Source organism: Amblyomma americanum, chromosome 7 (assembly GCF_052857255.1).
Source record: "Amblyomma americanum isolate KBUSLIRL-KWMA chromosome 7, ASM5285725v1, whole genome shotgun sequence".
NCBI classification, from domain to species: Eukaryota; Metazoa; Arthropoda; class Arachnida; order Ixodida; family Ixodidae; genus Amblyomma; species Amblyomma americanum.
Window position 1 is genome coordinate 172,475,321 of NC_135503.1, and position 16,212 is coordinate 172,491,532.

Sequence of the window (16,212 nt, forward strand, 5' to 3'; positions counted from 1 at the left end):
TTTTAACACTATGATCAAGAAACCTGCGCCAAAAATATTTCTTCGATGCTGTTGAGTATAATTCATAAAATGTAGGCAGAACACCCTGGGGAAGATTGTTCCAAGCCTTAACACCAGTGTCTGAGGGCCCGCTAGCCATAGTCGTTGTAATATAGCGCAATTAGGAATTAGCACGGGGCAGGCAGCTATCAGCGAATTAGATGGACGAAGAGGCTTCCTTTATGCTCTTGTCCACCAACATGGCTCTTAACAGGCAGAGAGACAAGCACTGGGAAGCCAAATGGCGATTCACAATATTCGAAGCATCTTAATTAGGCTAAAATCAAATTTATGATCAAATGAAATTTACGGCCTTTAGACTTGAGCAAGAACAGAAGAAGACCCCACGCCATCTCTTTCAGTGAGCCAGTTTCAGTGCTTTCCCTAAAATCTTAGATAATAAGAGACACCATTTATTTTTTTTATGTGGCTCTGCTCTATAATCGGTTTTAAAAGGTTAGACATGGAAATAATCAACTGGTAGCTATCACACCCACTTAGTTCAGTGCATTTACAAAGATAAGGTTAAAGAGTATGTAACCCCATCAGCTAACAAACAATCAAGCTTCTCTTTTTTGCTATACAGTGCACCACTTGAGCAAACCTTCCCATTTGTGCAAAACCTTCCTTCCTAGTCCAACTAGTATTTCACTCTACAAAGAAAAGACGCGGCCAGCACATTTCAAATATAGGCCTCCAATTACTCGGCAAGCTATTACCATAAGTTGACCACGCATTAAATATTGCTAGCGAGCAGTAAACTAATACGAGCATAAAAGGTTGCCTCCGAAGTCAGTTGCACGTGTAAACCGAACGTTGGTTTCGATGATCCTAGAACTGCCACTGAAAGCCGCGTGCATCATGTTCGCTCTAAATTCAAGTCAAAGTATCTCGGGCATACGTTTCGCGCAAACAAGCTCATATGCACCCACAAATATTTTTTTAGCCACTAACTTACGTGGAGTTCAACGTTTCGAAACAAATCGTTCCTGCTGATTTCACATAGCGATTTGCGGACGAAACACGACCGGCAAGCACGGTGCTTCTAGCGCATGCACCGTACTTGTCATAATGCCACTCAAGTACGTTGATATTCGGGAAATCAATATTGACAAACATTACCTTCCGCAAAACTGGCAATACTGCCAGTTGTCTTGCTGCACTTATAATGATTCTCACTGCAAGAGAAGGTTCGAAGGCACCGCAGGGATGCCTCTCTGAACATAAGTTATTTCATTGTTCGTTAGTATTAACAGCACCCGGAAAAAGCATCGAAAGGCGCAGCGGAGCACAAAAATGACAGTAATTGGGAACAACAACAAAACAAACATCATTTACACCATATTTATTTTAACGCGCCGCAGCCCAGAATCTGCGCAAAAAAAAAAGGCGGGGGGCAACATTTTAGCGCCCCTGCTAAAATTTTGCTGCAAGCGAAACTACGCCTTTTAATTAAAGATAGATTAAGAGTGCACAAGATTACAAGCGTGAAATTTATTTTTGTTTTTAAGTGTCTTTCTTGCTGAAAAAAAGCCGTTGTTCAGTTTCGCCAGTTTCGCCACCTGCAGTGCTGTCACTAAACCCTTTGAAAAGGCGCGTAATTTGAACTGGCTGGTTTCAACGAGCGTGCACGAGTCTCGTTGCGGGCCCATCGTCGATCACGCAAGGCGGCATTGTTTCATGCAGATCAGTAATAGATCTAAGGGAAGAAAAAAAACCAGCGGAAGGACGCAGACACAAAGAGGGACACAGGATGATACGCTCTGTGTCTGCGTTCTTCCGCTGGTTTATTTCCTTAGAACTATGTACCAACTGACCAAGTTCTCTAACGTACTGAAGCTGTAGTAGTTGTATGACGGACAACAGTGTTCACAGACATCTTCAAACTTCTTGCATGCCAGCACGCACCTCGTGATTTCATTTGCTTGCACCCTTTTCTGCAGGCACTAAAATTCCAGTAATAAAGGGTGTCAGGTAGGCAGACACGATCTCTTCAATGCTATTCACCGCCAGTTTACAGGAGGCCGTCAGAAACCTGGAACAGTTGGGGACAAGAGTTAATGAAGAATACCTCAGTAATCTGCAATTTGCAGGTTCAATATTGCCTTGCTGAATGACTGATCAGGTGGTGAATTGCAAAGCATGATCAATGACTTGGACAGGCAAAGCAGAATGGTGGGTCTAAAAATTAATCTGCAGGAAATTAAGTAATATTAAACAGCCTCGGAAGGGAACAGCAGTTTTATTGGTACCAAGACACTGGAAGTGGTAAGAGAATACATCTACTTAGGGCAGGTATACTGACTGCAGATCCGGAACACGAGTGTGCAGTAACTAGAAGACTAAAAATGGGGTGGAGTGCATTTGGCGGGTACTCTCAGAACATGAACGGCAGTTTGTCAGTGATCCTCAAGATGAAGTATATAACAGCTGTACTTTATTGGTACTCACTGATGTGGAAAAACAAGGAGGCTAACAAAAAGGGCTCAACTTAAACTGAAGACAACTCAGTGAGTTATGGAAAGAAAAATTATAGGTGTGACGTTAAGAGAAAGGAAAAGAAAAGAGTGGGCCAGGGAACAAACAGGGGTTTATGACATCTCAGTCAACAGGAAAGAAGCAATGGCCTTAGACAGGCCATGTAATATGAAGACAAATTAGCTGTTTCTCGTTAAAGGGGCACTCACACGAAGATTCTGGGTGTCCAATTTTTTGCTTTGAAAGGGGCTTACGGGCCTAGCAAACATGAAAATTAGCTCAAAATACCAGTGCGAATGATTTTGTACTGGCAGTTTTGGTCTGGAGTGCACCTGGTACTGCCAGCCTGGGCTGCCACATTCTGGTGACATCGGCGTAGCCGGCAAGCTCTAGTTGTTCCTGTGAACAGCCACATGATTCAATGACAATAAAATAATTGGGGCAGGTGCACTCTGACACACACTATTCGAGCGGAAACACCAAGCAGGTGCTCATACAACACTGAAAACTGAAAATGCACTCAAAATATGTTACACTGAATGCCTGTGACTGAAACCTGCTACAAGGCATCTCCTTATGCCTATGAAACAAATCTTGTCGCTTGTAGGTGTTTTAATTTTTGCGTCTGTACCCCTTTAAGGGTTACAGACCCGATTCCAAGAGAATACACGCGTAGCAGGGGCCGGCATAAAGTTATGTGGGCGGATGAGATCAAGATGTTTGCATGGATAATGTGGCCGGAGCTGGCACAAGACATTGCTATTTTGAGAGACATGGGAGAGGCCTTTGTCCTGCAGTGGGCGCAGTCTGGTTGATGGAAAAGTGAAACCAATCGTAAAGTCTCAACGAAATATGCAACCGTAAATCGCGTTGCCTATTCAAGGCAGCGCGATTTACGGTCCTTTGCACAAGCAGCTGCTAATGAGAAATGCTACACTTCTTTTTTTTTTTCAGTTCTAGAAAATCCGTTGTCTCAACGGAGCAGAAGTTGTCTAATTCAGTTGTGATGTAACTGCTATATTCCCAAGAACCTATGAGTTTCTCCTTGGTGATAATTAAAAATTCAGAACTGGTGAAGAATAAGAGCTTGGTGATAAGTGAACAGTTAATAGGAAAGTGGAAATAGCTCATTATGACAAAAGGTGCAAAAAGACAAAGACAAGGAAAAGGACTGTTAGTCCGGTGTTCCTTCCATCTCTGTCTTTTCACTCTGTTCACAATAAAACCCTGGTATGGATTCAAGTGGGCAAAGAGACTTCCCACTCAGTATATTTCAACTGCACTGCATTGGGCAGTGCAGTTGAAATACTTTGGAAACCTAGTTTCCATTCAGCATGATAACAATGAATAACTGCGCAAAAAGCGACGGGACGAGATAGAAGAACCACACGACACAAGCGCCTTCTTTTTCCCGTCCTTTTTGCGCAGTTATTCATTGCTCCCATAAAGGCGTACCAACTAGCCTCTCACCGCACTCTCCTAGATTTCATCATGATTGCCGGCATTAGTGGCAAGCAGGTCGTGCGGAGGCATACGAGGCTCAAGGACATATTTTGGCCCTTTTCTTAGAACTTCCTCAAATTTTTTACCCATGAAATTCCGAACAAGAACGAAATACGTTTCTTGGATCTGAGGCTGAGTTTGTGCAAAGGACATACCTGCTGGGCTTATTTCCCGCGTGCTAAGAAAGAGCTTTCGCCCTTTGACTCATCTCATTCTAAGATTGTAAAAAGAGCTATTGCTTCGGTCTGTCTAGAATCTGCGCTTCGTAGGTCGTGTCCGTACCAAATGCATGCTAGCTTTAATAATCAGTTAAACCGCCTTTTGGCTGCAGTCTTCACTTTCTCGATCCTAATGGCTATTGCTGAAACCCTCCTAAAGAAGTTTGGTCCCGGACAAAAAAAAGGCTGTCACCGGAAGCGCAAATATAATGCCTGAGGTGATGCCTTATGTACATAAGGTGTCGCATAACCTCCAAAAAGTAGCCAGCAGGCATAACGTGCCACTCGGCGCCAGATAAGCTGGCCAAGCTGTGCCGGCGCATCTGCGGTGAACATGAGCGAGGTTGCAAAACTCAGCATGAAGTAGCCTATGTCGGATGTGCGCTAGGAGTGGTGTATAAGATCCCCATTCCTGCGGAGGGTGCTATATCGGGCAGACGGGCGTTGCCTTAACGATCGTTTAAGGGAGCACGCAAAAATCTTGAGGGTGAAAGACAAGCTTGCGAACTTAGTTTAGCATGTTTTAGAGTGCAAATGTGTGCCACGATTGAACGAAGCAAAGGTTCTAAACTGAAGCGCAAGTAGAGTCTCCAGTATCTTGCTGGAGGCCTTCCACATAAGTAAAGAACGAGAGAAGTGCGTTAGCGATGCTTCATTAACGTTATATTCCGCGGAGCGGGCATTCCTTGAGACGCATTTAAGAAATAACTGAGCGCGTTTTGTTTTTCTTCCGTTTCTTTCTTTCTGTGACTCATTGCGTCAATTAATGGTCTTGCTTTTCATTCTCTTTGGCTTGCTGTTTGTGATGCTCAAGATATTTATCTGAACTTTTGATATGATAAATGTCTACGCCCTCGGGTTGTGCGCATGGTGCGATATGACAAGGCTATAAATATGTAGTCTGGAGCAAAAAATAAAACCAGTTGTTAGTAGCGCTCATCTCTTTCGTGTCGTCGTTCTCTGGCCGTGTGTCTGCCTTTTTTTAGTGCTGACCCATTTCAAAGAAATGCTTAACCAACTAGCCCCGTGCCAAGTTTTACTAGTTTCATCTTTGCCGCTTTTAGGCAACCTCCGTTCCTTAGAGCATGCTCGATTCTCTCCATTTTAAACTTCCTTCAGTTTAGAGATGGTTTTATTCAATGTAGTAATGTTTCTTTAATGAACCCTGGTAAACACACAAACTGCTCCCCAATCTCTTGTCAAAATGAGCTTTTTATATTTGTATTTTAGTTCACCGTCGGTTTTTAGTGATTTTAAATTTTAGACGATTCATCTGGAATGTATCATCTTCCTGTTGTTTTAAGCCCGTCATCCTCGCCGTCATCTCGACAAAACCACCGCAATGGAAGCTACATCTAGTCGACTGGGCATTGTTTAAATAACAAGCCAGTTTAGAGAATATAATTTTAGAAAATCTTAGCATAGATGAAATGAACAAGATGTTCACAGCATGCATTTTTAATGCTGTACACCTATCAATTCCAAAATCCACAGGGGTACCACGCCAGAACCATAAAGTGTGTTCTGAAATGTGAAACGAGAATGTAAAGAGGCAAAAAAACAACGACAAAGCCTCGGGAGTCTTTTGTAGATACCGAACACACGAGAACCTTGCCATCTTCAAAAAGGCGACAGCCCAAGCACAGTGGTGTATTCGGCACAGTGCGGAGAAAACATCATGGAAAGCATATGTGCCTTCTATAAAGAGCGCAACCATATAAAAAAAAATGTGGTAGCAAGTTTGAAAACTTTATGGGAGCTATTTACCATTCACAAAACCTCTTTTGACAACACCTCGTTCACAAACAGGTATGGGGGAATCGGCAGACATATTGAGGGAGCACTGTGCTGCGGTTTCAGGTTCTTCACATCATACCTAGTCATTTTTAACATACAAAAACGTAGCGGAAAAATGAAAACTTCCGACAAGTAGAGGTGCGAACGAACAATGCAACAGTTCAATTACTCTCCAAGAAATCGATAGAGTATTGTCTGCCAGCAAAAAAATATTTCCGAGCGTGTTGTAGAGGAACTTTTGAATTTCTTTAACAAGACATTCATAGAATGAAAAACACCCACGGAGTGGAAAAGAGCTGTTACAGTACCATTCATGAAACCTGGAAAGCTGCCAACCTCCCCTAGAAGCTATAGGCCAGTAGCCCTTACAAGCTGTCTCGCCAAGTCTTTTAAAGTGTTCGAAATGTAAGGCTGTCTTTTTTCCTTGAAGTACGCGAACTTCTTGACGTCCGTCAGTGTGGTTTCAAAATGACATGCCCGACATCTGACCATCTAGTTCGCCTTGAAAATACAGTCAGAGAAGCTTTTATATGCAAAGAGCACTGCCTTGCTATCTTTATTGATCTGGATAAAGTATAGGACATAACCTGGAGGTTCGGAATTCTTTGTGGCTTACAAGTGCTTGGCATCCGTAGCAAGATGTTAAACTGCCTAAATGTTTTCCTGTCCATCCGTTCTTTTCACAGACACTGATGCTCAACACTCTCAAGGAACTTCGTTCAAGAAACTAGAGTACCTCAGGGGTGTATTTCTTGGTTTGGTTTGGTTTATGGGGGTTTAAAGTCCCAAATCGACTCAGGCTATGAGGAACGCCGTAGTAGAGGGCTCCGGAAATTTCGACCACCTGGGGTTCTTTAACGTACACTGACATCGCAGAGCACACGGGCCTCTAGAATTTCGCATCTATCGAAATTCAACCGCCGCGGCCGGGATCGAACTCGCGTCTTTCAGGCCAGTAGCCGAGTGCCGTAACCACTCAGCCACTGCGGCGGCTCCGGGTGTATTTTTTTAGCACAATGCTTTTTATTACGAACATTAACTCCATAACTAAAATAATCCCGAATCCATATTGTATTTAGTCTACGTTGACGATCTTCAAATAGCCTGCACATCCGCAAATCTAGCAACATGCGAGAGGCAAATACAGTTGACAATAAACAAACTACTGACATAGGCTGATAGGATTGGATTCATTTTCTACACACAAAACAGGGGCTGTTCTGTGCTCGCTCATATGAGGCCTAAAAACCGACCCCACCTTACACCTAAACGAAAGCGAGTTGCCTATAAAAAATCAGCATGAATTTTTTGGCATTACATTCAACTGAAAACTCACATTTATACCTCACATAAACGCTCAAAAAAAGAAGGCCTAACTGTCCCTGAACATACTCAAAGTACTTTCATGAAAATACTGGGGTCCGATAGAACATGCCTTATACAAATCTACCGCTCAGTAGTACGCTCTACAATATATTATGGACGTGTAATGTATGCGTCAATGAGACCATACCAACTAAGACGACTGTACCCGGCACAAAACCTAGGGTTGCGTTTCTCAACTGGTGCATACAGAACATTCCCCGTTATTAGTATTTACGTCGAAACCGAAGAACCAGCCCTCACAAAAAGGTGAACAATGCTTATGTACGCATGCACACTAAAACTAAAGTCCTTACGGAAACACGTCTGTTGTCCCAAAGTCACAATGTGCCCTTCCAAGACTTTCTACAATATTAAGCCCCAATGAATAAGACCTCTGTTATTACGCTTTGAAGATAAATGTCAAGAGTTAGGATTGCTTGATGTCTACCTGAAATTACCCCAAGACGTAATCCGCTGTTGCCATGGTACAGCTTCTCTTCACATTAACATATTTTCGCAGAAAACAAATGCCACATGAACACATACTGCAGGAATATCTGGCTCTTAAGGAAAAATATGCAAGGTACGTAGAATTTTATACAGATGGTTCAAAATTGGGAAAATAAGTTGGGAGTGCTGCAGTACAAGGAAACCGGGAAAAACATAGTAACACTGCCGAACTGTGCATCAAATTCCACAGCTGAATATTATGCTGTGTGTGTAACTATTGTTAGAATAATGAATTACACCTCTAAAAACAGCATAATTTACACTGATTTACTCATCCTACTTCATGAACTCCATTCTAGAAATGCAGTTGAGCCCTATAGTTGGGAGCGTAATATACACAACATAGAAAAAATTAGAACAGAAGGATGCATGACAAGATTCTGGGTCCTGAGCCACGTCGGGATAGAGGGAAATGAGAGGCCCGTGTATTCTGCGATTTCAGTACCCATAAGAGAACCTCAGGTGGTTGAAAATTCCGGATTCATATTTAAATAGCGCAATAAAACAACGGGACACATCAAAGAATAGACGCCAAAAGCGCTGACTCGCAACTAGATTTTTATTCATGCAAAAGGTCCCTTAAACACAAGTAACAACGAACATAAACGAGAGGTAAAACAAAAGAAAACACAAAAGCTAATCATCTTGCCCATAACAGTGACAATCGGCAAGAGTGCAAAGCTACACATCTTGGTCGGATTAGTACATCTCTTTATCAGTTATTGTGGCAGAAGGGTCACTGAAACAACAATCTGTTTCCATGCAGATGTGAAAAGCCTCTAATATTTCACGCGTTAGGCTGGCATTATGTTTACCTAAGATGGTGGCGTTAGAAACAGAGGGGTGCCTGTACCTTCTATCCAGTGACGTGCAAGGTTACAAGATGACCCACTATCTCGGACCTCTGGTGCTCACCTATACGAGCGTTAACACAACGTCCAGTCTGGCCAATATAAGTCACCCCGCAACTCCACGGTATCCCGTACACAACACCTACATTACAGGCCACAAAAGTGCATTTATGGACAGTCTGACAGCATCCACTCTTTTTCTTAGTGGTTGTTGCATTTGCCTTCGCTTCCACCAACCTGCACACACCGGTAAGTTTCCTTGGCGCTGAAAAAACTACGTCGACATCGTGTCTAGCCACCACATTCTATAAAACATGCCCTACAACATGTGTGTAAAGACCACCACAAACTTCTTTTTTTCTTGTTTTTGTTTATGCCCTCTCTTGATCCATCTTAGAAGTCTGTCGCATTCCGTGGAAATCACATGAGAGGGGTAACCGCTAGATTTTATTCAGCCAAATTGAAGTAAAATGCTTTCGTTGATTCTTTCAAGACGTGACTTATTCATGGCAGATTTGATACTAGAAAAAACAATGCCATTTTTTACGAATTTTGTATGGCCTGAATGGTAATTCAGGAAAGACTTGATAGAGCGAGGGGAGTATTCCCAACACACATGATGCGCTTCTAAGAACAGTCTTTAATCCAGAAAATGAAGAACCTCTTCTTTAGGATGTTCATTCGTGAAAGTTAGGACCAGAGCGCATTCTTTGGAAACCTTCAGTACATCTACCACGCTACGTGTAATGTTAACCTTCTTAACAAAAACGATATAATCATCGACATACCGAAATATTCTCAGAACTAACCCGTCACACCAACTTTGTATGGATCTGTCTAACCTGCCAAGGAAGATATTCGCTGATACAAGTGCTACTTTAGATCCTATGCACACTCCATCATTCTGCACAAACGATTTTCCTTTCCATTCAAATACATTCAAACGTAGGTAAAAGAACAGAAGCTCTAAGAAGTTCTAAAGAACACATCACATCTAGCAATAAATTCTGTTTCATTGTCGTGATCACCAATGCACATTTTTACAGAGTCATGAGCTCACCATGCGGTAGAGAATAATAAAGGTCTCGTACAACAATACTGAAAGCATCGCACCTTCCCGGGCTATTGGATTTTAGAAAGTCAACTGTAGCTTTGGTATTAGAGTTGTGAAAAGGTCCTAAATTTTCAGACACGGCAAATACCTTCTGAAGATAGCTGGACATGAAGAACTGCCAGGTGCCGTGCTCAGACACGATAGATCTAAAGAGAACATTGTCGTTATGCGTCTTCGCAGTAAAGAAAACCTGAAGACGCAATCCCTTTGCACCCTTAACAGTAGCAGCGAGACGTTGCAAGTTGTTTTACTCCAAAATACGAAGAGCACTTGCCTTGACTTTGTTAGCTCTGAATGCCACAGACTTGAAGTTCTTCGTTAAGGCTAGACGCGCTTTTTCTTCTAAGTTGTCACCAGGAAGAGCGACGAAACACGCTTCCTTGTCGGCGACCACTTTCTTGTCTGGGGCCACTAGATACTAGAAATTCAACGAGCTTACTCATGCGGCAGTAACTTCCTTGTTTCTCCTTTGTTCTTTCGAAAACATCGACACATTCAGAGATGCATTGAAGCTGGCTTTCTTTGCCTGCCAACCGAGATTTTTTTTTGACAAGACAAGTTTCTCGATAGCTCTCAACCGTGGCTCATATGCAATCTTCGGTCCCAACCTAACTTGAGCGCTCCTAGGTGTTCTTCCGGCACGTCGCAGTCACCCAGGACAACGACCTCTCCTTGCTCAGCAGCCCTCTTTTTTCTTTCTCGGCAAGCCTGCGCGGACTGAGTTCAATAGCAACTCTGTAATTAGTTACATCGTCGCACACCCATCCGAGAATCCTTGCTGTCGATTGGCCCTGCCACAAGTAACCCGAAGATGGTTTTTGAAGAACCGTGCTTGACGCCACAATTCGGACTTCATGATCTTGCATACTACCCTGGTATGCCCTGTTGACGGCTCCTAGAAACCACGCCATTTTAACGTCAGGAGGGCAAAGCTCGTACCTGACATGCCAAGAGAGGACTCGGGCCCTGCACACACACACATCGATGATGGACGCGATGATAGCAGGATTGCCTTTTGGGAGCTTGTTAGAAAGATTGAAAAGGAATGAGCCCAGGGTACTAGAAATTGCATTTCTTAATATTTGTTTTCTTTCGTTTTCCCTCTGTTTGTTTTTGTTGTTCCTTGTATTTAAGAGACCTTTGTTAATACAATACTAGTTGCGAGTCAGCGCTTGTGGTGTCCATTCTTCGTTGTGTACTGTTGTCTTATTGCAATGTTCAAGTATGAATCAGTACCAACTCGCCCAGTGCGCAGCCTTAATGAAATTTCCAGAGCCCTTCACAAAGGTGTCCCTCATAGCCTGAGTCTTTTTGGGATGTTAAAACCTCATAAATCAAAACCTTTCTGCTCTGTAGCTTCTCTACAAGAGCACCTAAAGGACAAGAGACATCACATTTTTGCTTGGGTTTTCTTTCAAATGACGCATCAGACAATATTTTACATGTACCACCCCATGGCATTCACCTATGAGCGCTAAACAATTTAAAATTGGATTTCTTCTTGCTGCTGTTTTAGTTTAATCAACCGAACAATGGCTGTGATGTTTAGGTGATCTATACGTCACGTCAGGCACAATAAACACGGCAATACAATTACTTATACGTTGTTTGTTGCCATTCCAGTTATTGAGGTAGGCTGGTTTAAGTGTTGTAGTGAACTAAACCTACTTATCAGATTTTACACTGCAGTGTTCTCATGCATCACGCGACCTAAAGGCCAACTACACATCACAGGCATTGTTCGGTTGATAAAATCGAAACCGGAACAGCAAGACAGAATTAAGTCAATGATAAATCACTCAGCAGTCGCAGATGAATACCACGTGGCAATCTATGTATTCTTTGAATCTTGGATGTATTCAGGCGCCATTTGGGCATCTCGTCCAAAGGCAATCAGATGAGGGGTTGTCCTGAATTCTAGCGTATCCAAGCAACTGCTATAGATATCATCAGATCTGATGGAATGCTGCATCATACATGTTACAATACGAGGCTTTCAAGTGACTGCAAGATGACACAGCCTATTCCACGACAAGTTACCTTGTACAAAGACACCTTTTAGACACTTCCACACATAAAGGTGCTCGCACAGAACCATAGCATAAGAGGCTGAGTTGAGCTTGTTTATATGGCACACTGGATGCTTATGAATCAAGTGTAGATTTTTCACGGCCTAAATCTTGCATTCGTTCCGGATAAGCAAGATTTTACACAGGCACAATGGTGTTTCAACAACTCTCTCTGCAAATCATGTAGCCGAAAGTGTTGAGAATAATTTTCAAACAGCAGCATACCAGGAAATGCAGAGATGCCAAAACATACATTTCACAATCAAATTAAATGTGGATAAGCTTTTGAAAAATACAAACTGTTTAAACTTAACCAGGGCCACACTATAAACGTGTGGAAACAGTCAGAGTATGCATGTCATCATACTGTCTGTTGAAGCTGCGAGAAGGCTATAAAATTCCACAGTCAGCGAGTTTACGCTGGCACACACAGACACAACGGCTGCGGCCAAAATTTTTATTATAAAGAGGCCATGCGCGAAGAATATGAATCTAGAAAAAGACAAAACTTTCGTTAGAGGCCACCGGCTATCAATCGGTGCACAGCAGTAAACATGTAACAGTCGGAAAGAAACGATCTCATCGACGCCACTCCGCGGTCTATTTGCGCGCCTTCACTCGGAGGCTGTCGCGAAATTGTTACATCCGAAGGCGCCGTAATAATAATCAAGGCCATCGCACACTTGCGCTGTCGTGCAGCAACTCTGCCAACAAGTTGCTGGGCGATGAGTGAGCGACGAAGAACACCATCTAGAGTTGGCGGGCAAGTACGCAACAAAATCGCGTGTGCACAACGAAGTGTTCTCACAGCACTCATCTCAGTCTGGAAAAGGCTAAAGGTAGGACTGCCTAAACCAAGAACTGAAAGCGAAATTCGCCGAGCGCGCATCTACCAGGAGAGCTCGTTCAAACAGCAGCGGGCCGATACACGAGAGAGAAAGCCTCCGGCTCGGAGTGCTCGTTATTCGTCTGGGTTTGACAGGCTTGAGAGTACTTGGCCGAGAAAAAAACAAAATAAGAAAAACTGTGGCGTCACATCCGTCAACCAAAAACACTCGTCCTCTGTGTCATCCTTTCCACCTTTACTCTGTGCGCGCATGCGCAGTTCTGCAGAGTTTGTTCTCCCGAAGCTGAGGTCGCAAGCGCTGCAACACGAAATCCGTTGGCTAGCGTACGTACGCAAGACGCAGGGCTTGCGAATGCGCACTACCGTCCCTGCAGACTCCTTGAGTACGCTAAACCGTTGCGTACGCACAGCTAAAACTGTCGATTTCTGTAGTTGCCAGATATATTTCATGTCCGAATGCAAGTCTGCCGTCGCGCGCATTATTGTTACTGGCGAGAAGAGGCAGCCGTGAGACTGTTGAAGGAGAGCCGCTAATCGCAGACCCTTCCCTCCTTTCCCCTCTCCGCGGCCCAAACTTCAGTGGCGCCATCTCTTGGCGGAATGCGTCGGCTAGCCCTAGATGGTGCGAAGAAAAGCTATCGCGTGTGGAGGCGAGCCGTCGAGGCTTTGGCTGCGTGCAAGGAAAAGCCGGCATAACGGGATCTGCAGGCAAGACTGACCATGCCCAACGTCCAGCAAGACCACAGGTCGTTCGCCGTGCTTCCGTTTCTGCTGATGTCACCTCGCTGTTCATATGCATGCACGGCGCCTTTGTGGACCTTAACAATTACTGTGAGCATCTGCGGATAAGAGAGCTCTTTGTTCTAGCCGCCGTGCGAGGCAGTGCATGCGCTGTTCGTGTGCCTCATGGGTGTGCATGGCGAGAGCCCACGCATCGCCGTTGCAGACTGTGGCCCAGCTGCTGTGTGCACCGGAAACGCAATCTGCCCTACTCGGGACAAGAATCGGGTACTCCGCGAATGCGATGCAATTATTCCAAATGCGTTTTTGGCTGATGCCGGGATTCATAGTAGTGATAGGTGGCTGAGCGCTTAGGGCGCTCGACTGCTTGCCCAGAAGACGCGGGTTCGATTCCGGCCGCGGCGGTCGAATTTCGATGGAGGGGAAATTCTAGAAGCCCGCGTACTGTGCGATGTCAGTGGACGTTTAAGAGCCCCGGCTGGTCGAAATTTCTCTAGCCTTTCGCTACAGCGTCCCTCAGAGCCTGAGGCGCTTTGGGGCGTGGGCCCCCATAAACCATCGTGGTCATACAAAACGCACATTACATTAAATTAATACGCTTTGTGCATGTTAGCTGAGCCAAAACATAATCGCCATTGGCGCGGATGGAGGCAGGACGAAATTAATTGCGAACAGATCCTGTGAACGAAACAAAATATTTGATCCCGGAACTTTCAGCTGTAAATGGTCTGTCGAAGTACGGATTCGTAAACCAGCTGTAAAGAATTAGCTCGCTGATAAATGGAATAATGCAGCACATACGTGTTCGCGTTAAATTCTGGCTTGACTGTAAATTGGTGGAACGGGCTTTCTTGCTGCAACATAGCACGGCACTTTCGTTTGAACCAGAACGGCTTCGAAAGTGCATACCTGCATACCTGCCGGCTAACAGACAAAGGAGCGTGCTTCCAGGCGTCTTGATAGGTTCTGCTGGCGAATCCACTGATCGACGTGCACATTTTAAACTATTAACCTATGCACGCAATTTGCGAACGTGTCAGTCGCGCGTATGCGAGGTGCTTCAGGAAAGCCTGCTACTAATTTTTAAAAACATGTTTTTTCAGTTAAGTAGAAAGTCTATGCGCATAGTAAAACCAGCTTTGGCTGACGTCGGAAACCAGGCGAATTGTGTTAACTAGAAAACCGATTAACCAACCGCCCTCTCGACCAGTCAGCGACTTTTTAGAGGCACGAATGCCTTATGCCACTTTAGGCACAGTGGTGCAGCGGTTAAGCGATGCGCTAGTGCCACGGCAGGTAGCTGTTTCAAACACAGCCGCCGGTGGGGCTTGTGGGACCCAGATTCCTCTTCCCGAGTCCACCTAAGGGGTATACGGAGCTCCACTGTGGGAAAGTGACAACTGCTTTGAATTTATTTGAGTTTATTTCGTTTTCACTTTCCACGGGGAGCAGGTGGCTGACAACCAGGGGGCAGGTTGCCACGTGCCATAGTGACCAAGTTGTGATGACATCGGAAGATCACGTGACCCCTCTCGAGCAATAAATAATTACTGTTACCTGACACAGGGCAATTCGCTCAAAATCCAATGGGCAGGTTTTGATGGCGTCCCAGTGTCTGACCTCTCTCGACTAATCGGTGAATATCGGGACAGTATCCGGCAATTTGTGAGAGACAACCTGAACGCCATCGCATTAAAATGTTGGCGGGTGTATTTGAAAAGGAAAAAGTATGTTTAGAGAATTGTTACTACTTTCTTATATAAGTCCGTGCTACTGCAATGATTAATCAGCAATTTTCTTATCTTTTGTGGACAGGAGATTACTCCTAGAGCTAACGATTGGGCTTTTTCTCGGTGTAATGAACAAGAAATTAAGAAAAGGCTCATGTAAGCTCACCTCTATATACAAATTGTCCTTCAAAGACCTATGGCCAGTTATCATGACATATTGTCTTTGTCATTTTTGCCAAAAATCTTCAAGCATGTAATCTAAGCATTCAACTGCACGCCATGGAAATCAGAGATATGGCTAATATTTCTTGAATAACTTGTGGAATGACTGCATGTTGGTAGCGCAGCTTTTATATGAAGTCTCATGTATTTTATGCTGAAAAAACATATGCACCACTTATAAATAGAACGGCATAGGATTAATCAATGAGAATTCTTTCCATTGTGCACCATAAATTTACTGCCGCTCTTTCATTGGTTTCTTGTTGGATTCACGCAAGTAATTCTGCTTGGCCTAAATTCCACAAAAATATTTCTTGGGGAACGAATGTGGTCGTCATAAAAATATCCTTGTGAGCAATATTCATTTGGTGCTTTCTAAAGCACAGTGTAATTAATTATTGCATTCAGGGCAGAATAAGTTTCATCTCTATTAATGAAAAAAATTACTAACGTTATTCACTGTCACCCGGCATGATAAAGGGCACTATGATATTATATTGAATGGTTGGCTGTTAGATTTCGGGGCTAGACTTTTGCTTATTAAATACTTTTATTCAAACATACTACTCCTGTTACAAACAACACAGAAGGACTACTACAAAATTCTGGTCATGAAATTTTAAGTGTATGAATACAGCATGCAGCCTATTTTTGGACTGCGTGAGGAAAACATAAATTGCGCATGTGTTTCAACATTATGTCAGATTGTGTTCAGGATCAAACATCAG